Source organism: Mixophyes fleayi, chromosome 12 (assembly GCF_038048845.1).
Source record: "Mixophyes fleayi isolate aMixFle1 chromosome 12, aMixFle1.hap1, whole genome shotgun sequence".
Lineage (NCBI taxonomy): Eukaryota > Metazoa > Chordata > Amphibia > Anura > Limnodynastidae > Mixophyes > Mixophyes fleayi.
The window spans coordinates 12,613,135-12,622,485 of record NC_134413.1 but is presented as its reverse complement, the minus strand read 5'-3'; the positions used below and the strand labels follow the sequence as shown (position 1 = coordinate 12,622,485).

General features: G+C 39.4%; 1 protein-coding gene across 1 annotated transcript in view; it reads left to right on the top strand.

The window, feature by feature from the left end:
- Positions 1–400: 400 nt before the first annotated feature.
- TUNAR (transmembrane neural differentiation associated intracellular calcium regulator) overlaps positions 401–9,351 on the top strand; it is an 18,692-nt gene continuing 9,741 nt past the window's right edge. The window contains exon 1 of the mRNA XM_075193259.1: positions 401–963. The gene's annotated coding sequence lies outside the window, so the exon portion shown is untranslated. The remainder of the gene's footprint in view (positions 964–9,351) is intronic.

Below are 9,351 nucleotides of genomic sequence, written 5' to 3'. Positions count from 1 at the left end.
CTGATTGGTTGCTATAGGCAATAACTCCACTTTTTCAAACCCCCAGCTTGATACATTTACCCCCTGGTGTTTTCTTTAACCACCACTGATAGATATCTTTGCAAGTATAGATAAACCTACATCTGAGTTGCAGACTTTAGACCTTTAAAGATGTAAAAATTATTTTAATTCTTGAAGTAATATCTGACAATAAATTGTTGCAAAATTGTAGCAATCACTAGGTTAAGAAACGTTATTGTTCACTGAAATGGTAAAGAACCAAAACATGAAGTAAAAGAAAATGAGATAGTAGGGAGAGTCACTGCAAGGGTTAATGCAATGTGGGATGGGGGGGAAGGGGGGAGTGCTGGGAATCCCAGAGAAATTGGTGGGAGGGAGAAAGTGAGGGAGACAAACACTGAAAATTGCTTCCTTAAATTCCTCAGTGCAACACACAGCTCCCGTGCTGCTTCTCATCTCCAGCAGACCCTCTGCAGACAGACCCTACCATGGCATGAGGACCTGGTGATATCTCAGACATGGCACCAGAGGGTGACCTGGGCAGTCCCTGTTGGCAATACTTTGCTCTTCCCATCACAGAGGAGTTAAGTTGGTGCAGTTGGGTCCTACAGGATGAAGTGTGATTCTACAAACGGAGGACAAAGTTACGGAGGAGTAAAAGGGATAATTTCGGGTCAGTAAGGTCACAGAAGTCTCTTCTTCAGCCTCTTCTCGTCTGCTGGAACTGAGTATGTGACACGACTGAATTACGCGCATCTGCTTGGAGATGCCCTGGCACAGCTGAGATCTCTTTTGTTGGGCACGGAACAGACAATGCACTTGCTGGGTCTGTCTTCAACCTTCTCTCAGTGCAAAGAGGGAGAGATCCATGCCAGCTGCCTCTAAGTCACCCTGAACCAACATGGGCACCAGGCTGTCTGCAGGGTGCTCCCTGCTGCGCCCCACTTCTTGATGCTGTGCTGGGTAAGATCCTATTATATATTATAGTATAACCGACCACATGATTTGCTGAAGCCCACCGGAGAGGGAGGGGGGAGAAGGGGGGGGTGCTCAAATATTGCTGATGTTTGCAAATAGTCCAGAGGTATCACACATTGGGATAGATTTAGACTTTCTTAGTAGAAGACACTTTGTGGCTAAGCCTAGAACTTTGGAAGTTTCTTGAGGTCCATGGAGAAACAAAAGTTTGAAAGTTATTTTCATTGGAATAATGATACTCAGATTAATTAAGGGGGGCACAAAATAGGATGGAAGGAATGATTGTCCCTAAGGATTTATCACTCCTGACTAATAAAATAATATAGCAAAATTATATTTATATAGTCTACCTTGTATGTCCCTGTTTTATGTATGTCCTGGTGTCCCTACTGTACAGCGCTGAGAAGCACTGTGGCACCTTACAAATCTACGATAATAATAATAATAATAATTAATAATAATGGTTCTCGTGCAATACACAAGTTCTGCAGTATATACTATCAGTCTATTCAAAACTGTAATATTATTGTATCTGTTGCATTGTAATAAGCTATATACAGGTAACACAGAATATTGATAGCTTATAATATTTGTGACATAACACTAAATAAATTACGTTTATTAAGTGAAAACAGTTTTACATTAGAATTTTAGCAGACAGTTTTGCTTGGTTTGTTATATCGATCATTACATTCCCTCCTTTTGATAAAACAAGCACTTTTTTTTTCTTTCAGGAAAGAAAGTTTGTTTAGGTCTTGGTGAAGGGGGGGTATTGTTCAACATGAACACAATGCATTGTATAATCCCTTTAAAGTACATTCTGCACATCTATCCTGGTACTGTATTAGCTGTTGGTATGATGCTGGCTTGATTAGTAAGTAGCAGTTCATGATTTCCCCAGACAGAGATAGAAGCAGATCAGGCTGGTACCCAGATTTTCAGTCTCCTAGCAACAGCGGAGAAGACGTGAGACCCAGTAAAAAGTGCCAATGTGGCAGAATAGAGGGAACGTACCTCTTACAGATCAGCCACCGATTTCATGTATTCAATTATTTTATGAACTCTCGTATTACAGGCTAAAATGAGCTTTTCAAAATCTTTTTCCGCTCAGGAATCTTTTCACTGCAAATATAATTTTCAATATTTGGACATATTGACCCTTCAGGTGCACCAGATTTGTATTGCCAATGGAAAAGTTACCTGTGCTTGAGATATTTTATAATTAGAGAAATGGGTGTTTCATTGTATCTTTGAGTGAGATAAGCTACAGAAAATTAAGTGTTGTTAAAACAAAAACAGTTACAATGTATATATTTGTACATTTAATATACCCACAGACACATTTAATATACATTGTATATAATTTTGTTTGTACTGTATTTTTTTTAGGTTTAAATGTATATCTGTTGTGTAGATAACTTTACTTAAAAATTAATAATAAACAGAAACAACGATCATCCTCAGTTCACTTTCTCACCTTGAAAATGAGTCAAGGCAGACATCGAATTTTGGGATTTGCAAAGATAAAGTTAATATAAATGTAAATAATTACACAGATTTTGTGTTGCTGTGTGTAAACTTTAATGAATGATTTATTTTAATGACTAGATGAACAGCTGATTTGTGCATGGCTACGCTGCTGAGTAATGTGACCATTTTTCCTTAAACACCATGTTTTTCGAGTGACGAACAAGTGTGATTTTAGCGATTGTCAATTCTGTTATTTTCTGAGTCATTCCTCATTTCACGTACTCTGGGGATTCCGTGTAACAAAGGACTTAGAATGTCAAACTAAAAGAATTGGGCTCACACATTTCAGTTTGTAATAAAATAATTTTTCAAGATGCCAAGTAAATTTGGCAAAAATAAATACTAGTACCACTATTACTACTACTACTACTAATATTTCAATATTTATTTTAATAATTAAATACTTCAGTTATATTAAATGTAATGCACACTATTTATAGCTTCCCTTTCTGGAGATGTTTATAATTATATAGCTTGTTCAGCTGGAAATTATAACGAGAAGGTATATGCAAATTTTTACAGCCAATCAAGAGACAAGCTCAGGCCATGAATGATGCATGGTATAACATGCCACAGCCAACACCAGAGTAGAGAGAAGGGATGTACATCTCTTTCACCCCTGCTTATATATGAAAAATATGCTGCAGGTAGATTGCAGGGATAAAAAGTATAGTTTCACCGCTATTTATGAAAGTTATCTCATAGGGACAGAGCTGGTGAAAAGTGACTGTCCTGGTGAGACATTTCTCACCAGAGAAAAGTTTCGCCTCCAGCTTACCGCCGCGGCAAAAGTCTCTTCTGTCTGCTCTACACAGATGGCGTTAACGGTGGAGAGAAGACTGAAAAAAGAAAGATAAAAATCCAAGTGGCCGAAGAGTTAACCTGTTTGACGCTTAATAAACTGAAATTATTCACTGCGATAACCCCAGCTGTCATCGAGTGTGATATCAAACACATATCATGTTCTCCTCTTGCTATTCATTGAAAGAGAACTGGTCCGCCTATTATGATTTTGCCCTTACTGTTATTAATTATGCCATCTATTGTATATAGCATAGTAACCTTTGTGGGACTTGCCTAGGGCAGCTTTGTTCATGGGGCGGCAAATTTTTCTTCCTTTCCTAACTTTCTTCTACTTTTTGTGTCTTTTGATGTTGAAAATGGTCTCATTTTTACAATTTTTACAATGGAAATGCACAATTAGCTGTTCATTAATTCAGCATGGGGTCGAAGAGTGTAAAATGACAAATTAAGGGCATATTTATCCACTGTGCCTTGGGTAACAGAAGCTGCCAATGTGGCCCTGTTTAGAGGGGATTAATCACGCAAACACAGGGAAAACATACTAACTCCATGGTCGTGAATCAAACTCATAACCCCAGCGCTGTGAGGCAGAAGTGCTAACCACTGAGCCACCATGCGGCCATTGTCATACCTCTCGAGCAATAAAATGTCTCTGCTTGAAGATTCTGCCTATGCCTATTGCCTGTGACCAACAGATAAGAGCTTACACTCTTATCCATTCCCAGACTGTCCCGTGTTGAACCCAGCGTCTCTGTATCAACGCTCTGCCGGCTATCCAGCAGTTCTGATCCATAGTAAGCGGTCAGGAGGTACCGGCCAATCCACAGCAAAGAGGCGCTGTAGCAGCTATACCAGCTACCCCAGAAGTAAGCGGTCCTAGGCACCGCAAAGGGGCCTAGTGGTGGCAGCCAGGTTTATATCAGTTTATATCTGATAACACAGATAAGGGAATGAGCTATTCCTGTCGATACAGTAACTATTATTTATATGTATCCGTGGGTGATTCTACATCTGATCATAGTGTATGGCCCTGAGCTGCATGTATCAGGTATATGACCATTCCTCCATAAGGATCTGTAAACACTATTTTTAGTTCGGTTCAGACATGTTCGTAATATGGTAGATGGATGTATGGCTAGAGTACGAGTCCCAAGACAGCCATAGGTCAGTTATTGCAGCCTCTACCTGGCCTCTCTTGTTGCATCCTCAAATTCTTATCAGAACATAGCCCACCAGGTCTTGAAAATATGTCTTTGCGTTGTAAATAAAGTTTTGCATCAATTTTTAAAATTGTTTTGACTATTATGTTAGTTTCACTGAACCGCATTTGCCTTTTTTTTATATATATTTGTCATGGAAGAAAAATTGTCTCTATTTTCCCAAGTGCTCTGATTGAGAATTAAAAACTCTTTCACCTATCGTTGCATGAGCCACAACAGTCATTCAACAACAATCAACAAGCATTCAACCTCTCCCACTAACTGAGAATGACTTGTCTGGATTAATTTGCATGGTAGCGGATAAACATACTGTTAGGTTAATTGGCTGCTATCAAAATTGACCCTATCCTCTGTCTGTCTGTGTGTATGTTAGGAAATTTAGACTGTAAGCTCCAATGGGGCAGGGACTGGTGTGCATGAGTTCTTTGTACAGCGCTGCGGAATTAGTGGCGCTATATATAGAAGTGATGATGATGATGATGATATACTAACTACCAATCCTCACTTCTAAGGAGCGGAGAAGGACGGAAAAGCAGCTGCATGATTATTGCAGTTTGTATTGTCAGAGAACATTACCTACCTCAATCTACTATCCCAATTGTTTTCCCCATCACTATATAATGGTTCAAATTTCTCTCCCAAGGTACTGCTAGCTTGACCGTCAGTCAGGTTTCATATAACACCTAACAAAGGAATTTCCTTTCTTAAATAGACTATGTCCGCACATCAATGTGCATTGTGGGTCTGGCTTAGAGTTGAAAATTGTTCCATATCTTGAGATAGGAGCAAGTTGGGGCAGCACGTTGGCTAAGTGGTTAGCACTTCTGCCTCACAGCACTGGGGTCATAAGTTCAATTCCCGACCACGGCCTTATCTGTGTGGAGTTTGTATGTTCTCCCTGTGTTTGCGTGGGTTTCCTCCGGGTGCTCCAGTTTCCTCCCACACTCCAAGAACATACTAGTAGGTTAATTGACTGCTATCATAATTGACCCTAGTCTGTCTCTTTCTATGTTTGTGTGTGTATGTTAGGGATGTTGACGAGGTTCTCCGACCAAGAAAGGGGAGTGGGGCCTATCAGAAAGTGGGTGTGGCACCATAAAAAATGTTGGCCCTGTTGGTTTGATGCGTCGGTTCATATCTTGTGCTCTGTAAAATATATTTACTGTGTATTTCAACCCTCAAACCCATGCACAGTTTGGAAGAAATAGACAAATATTCTGAAAATCACAGTGACACTTGACATTATCATCATCATTTAATTATGACCGTCACCAAGAAAGAGGATATAATAAGTAGGTAAATATGCACTTGACACTAGCAAGATCTTTACTGCCTTTTAGGGAAATGTTCAATTTGTGGGTGAATATATATATGTAATATTTTAGAATATTAATGTTGTTTTCTTCTAACTTTCCTCATCTGCTCTATACTTTGTCAGATTTTATTAAACCTCTATTTTAATAGGACACTGTTCCAAAAAAAAGCAATATTTTTGTCTGTTTCATTATTTTAAACGTATCACATTGACGGTTACAAATTGAAAGGTCACTTTAAGGTGTTTTGGAAACCTTCCTGTGTGAGGATCTACTTATAACTCATTTACTAAAATATGGAAAATATGCACTGAACCAGTCATTCCTAAAACCATTCCTCAGAGAGCCCTATCAGAGCAGGACTTTTAAGGTCAAGTGAACTGACTACACCACCTGTGGATCTGTTACAATGTATCAGTCAGTAATGAATACACCTGTGCTCCAGCAAGGAGATATGGAAAACCTGCACTGTTAGGGGTCCCTGAGGACTGGGTTTGGGAGACCCTGCACTAAACCATAGAAAGCAATCAATCATTTGCTTTCATTGTTTAACTTGCACTAGACCAGGGGTGGGCAAACCTGTCCTCAAGGGCCATATCCAGTTCATGTTTTTAGGATTTCTGTCTGTAGAAACAGGTGGGATAATTACTGACCCAGCCAAATAGATTAACTCAGCTGTACATGATTAAAGAAATCCTAAAAACATGAACTGGATATGGCCCTTGAGGACAGGTTTGCCCACCCCTGCACTAGACAGATGAAAGCTATGTGCTGATTGGTTTATGAGGTTGAGTGCAAATTTTGCATGTAAGTACAATGATAGTACATACAGCCTACTGTGTCTATACAAGAGTCTTGCACAACAGTCACTCTCACCCATCCTCATCATCATCAGCTATTTATATAGCACCACTAATTCCGCAGTGCTGTACAGAGAACTCACTCACATCAGTCCCTGCCCCATTGGAGCTTACAGTCTAAATTCCCTAACACACACACAGACAGAGAGAGAGAGAGAGAGAGAGAGAGAGAGAGACTAGGGTCAATTTTGTTAGCAGCCATATAGCCTACTATTATGTTTTTGGAGTGTGGGAGGAAACCAGAGCACCCAGAGGAAACCCACGCAAACATGGGGAGAACATGCAAATTCCACACAGATAAGGCTCATGACCCCAGCGCTGTGAGGCAAAAGTGCTGACCACTTAGCCACAGTGCTGCCCACCCAGTGATATCTCTTCCCATATTTACATTATTTTATCCTCGAATGTGGTCGAAGAGGCTCAAACATGGTGGAGCCGGCTCGGTCATAATGGAACCAGTTTGACTTTCTCCAATGCAGCTTGATTTTTTAACCAATTAAAAATGTGAGAGATTTCAGCAAATTTTCTCATATATTTTACTGGTTAAACACACCAGCTCAATAAGCAATACGTGGCTGGTCTAAGCATCTCTAATCTTTAATAAATAGGCCACTTTGATTTTTACCACCAGCTAATAGGCGAATTTCATCACAACTTTCGATTGGGTGTCCTTTGCATGTGATAAGTGCACAAGATGTGTTCAGGTTACTGATTAGTGGATGGCATCAACCATTCACCAATCAGAATGTTGGGATGTCGCGAAGTGCTGATTGGTGAAGGAAGATGGGTAAGTAATCTATTTGTGGCTGTAGTATCTGTGACCTCACCAGTCTACATGGTAAAGTCACCAGAGATTTGGGGTGGGGGGGGGGGGGGGTATAGATTGTATAGTTACCAATACTATAGGTCTACATTGTACGTTCCTGACATTTGAGGGTTCTGCATTGTACAGCGAGCTCCAGAATAGGGTCAACATTATCAAGAGGTCAATAGAATGTTCTCTTTATTGTATAGCAGTCAATATAATGTTCTCTGTCATGTATGTTAATCACTAGAATGCTCTCTGAAATGTATGTCAATAACTAGAATGCTCTAAGAATGCTGAATGCTCGCTGTGTTCTACATCAGCCGCTTGAATGCCCTCCCTATTGTATATTGGTCGCTATATTATATATTGTATCAGTCTATAATAGTCTCTATATTGAATAGTGGTGTCTAGAATGCAGTTTTTGCATTGTATATTAGTCACTAGAATGCTTTGTGTATAGAGCTCCCTAGCGTACTCTTTGCATTGAATTTTAGTCAGATTGGGTGGTGCTGTTGACTTTAGTTTTTTGGAAGAACAATTTTCCATTTGTTTTACTGTAGCTGTAAGTTAACCCTTACTGCTCCAAGACAGTATCTGTTGTAGCAGTACCAGGATTTAAGTTCACTGTTATGCAAAACTAACAATTAGCAATTCCTCATGTTACATATTTAGGTGTGTTTCGTGCACCTATTGTATTCATTCTTCAGAACTGCCTGTAACCAATCAAAGTAATGGAATGGGAACAACAGCGCAGAGTATTTGAGCATAGTCAACCCCTGCAGGTCGGTGTGTGTGTGTGTAGGCAAGATTGAAGTGGGAGGGGCTTGGTCACTGTGTAGCCAATCACAGCATCTAAACGTTAACAGCAGCACAAAGTAATTATTAAGGCTTCTGTGAAACTGTCACATGTACCACTATAACATTTCTTGAAGGTTGAACTCTAGTGAACGTATTAATGACTACATACTGTCTACAAACATTGGAGGCATTTATGAATGAGATTATTAAAATGACATAAAGAGGTAGAGTATCTCCTGCTTTGCGGAATCATGCGCAGACATTTTCACTCCAGAAAAACACTTGACTTTTGCACTAGTTCAGAACTGGAGATCGGGTCTACTGCTAATGGGACATATTTTGTAGTTTGTTACCTTGCACAAAAAAATGACCCAGCATGCAATAACTTCAATACAGCCCAAAACGTATATAAGAATAAAAAACAATCCTTCACGATAAAATGTAAGCATATTAGAAGTCAGCTTGGAGTTCTGTGACTTGTATAACAGCATGTTGAACTTTTACATGACTACAGAACTCATCTGAGACTTCCAAAATTATATTTTATATGCAAGGGTACATTACTCCTAATAATAGACACCTCTGGGCAGTTTTTGTAGTAAGTGATACATGAAACCATGTATTATGTGACACGTTATAGAAAATTGAATTTGTTAATTATTATAACACATCTCTTATTGTTTTAAAGCAAAGTGAAAGTGACAAGAGATTGGTTTAATAGCCAGAAGGAGGGCGGTCATTACAGTATGGCTAGCTGAGTCTGTACTGTAGCAGGATGTGGGATCTGTCTTACCATGGTGTAAGTAACACTATTACTTATTACTGAAGCCCTCAACACTTAGGGAAAATGAGGCCGAAGTAAGTAGTTTATACAGGGGGAAAATAAAAGAATGTAATTAATTATTCTTTAGTGGTCCTTTAAATAGTCTGTACGTAACACAAAGGGAATAAGGCAGAAAGTGGCACCAAACAGATATTAAAGTACATTTCTCAGAACTTTTCCATTACAGTAATTATAAGAGGGCTGATATCAGTGGTAG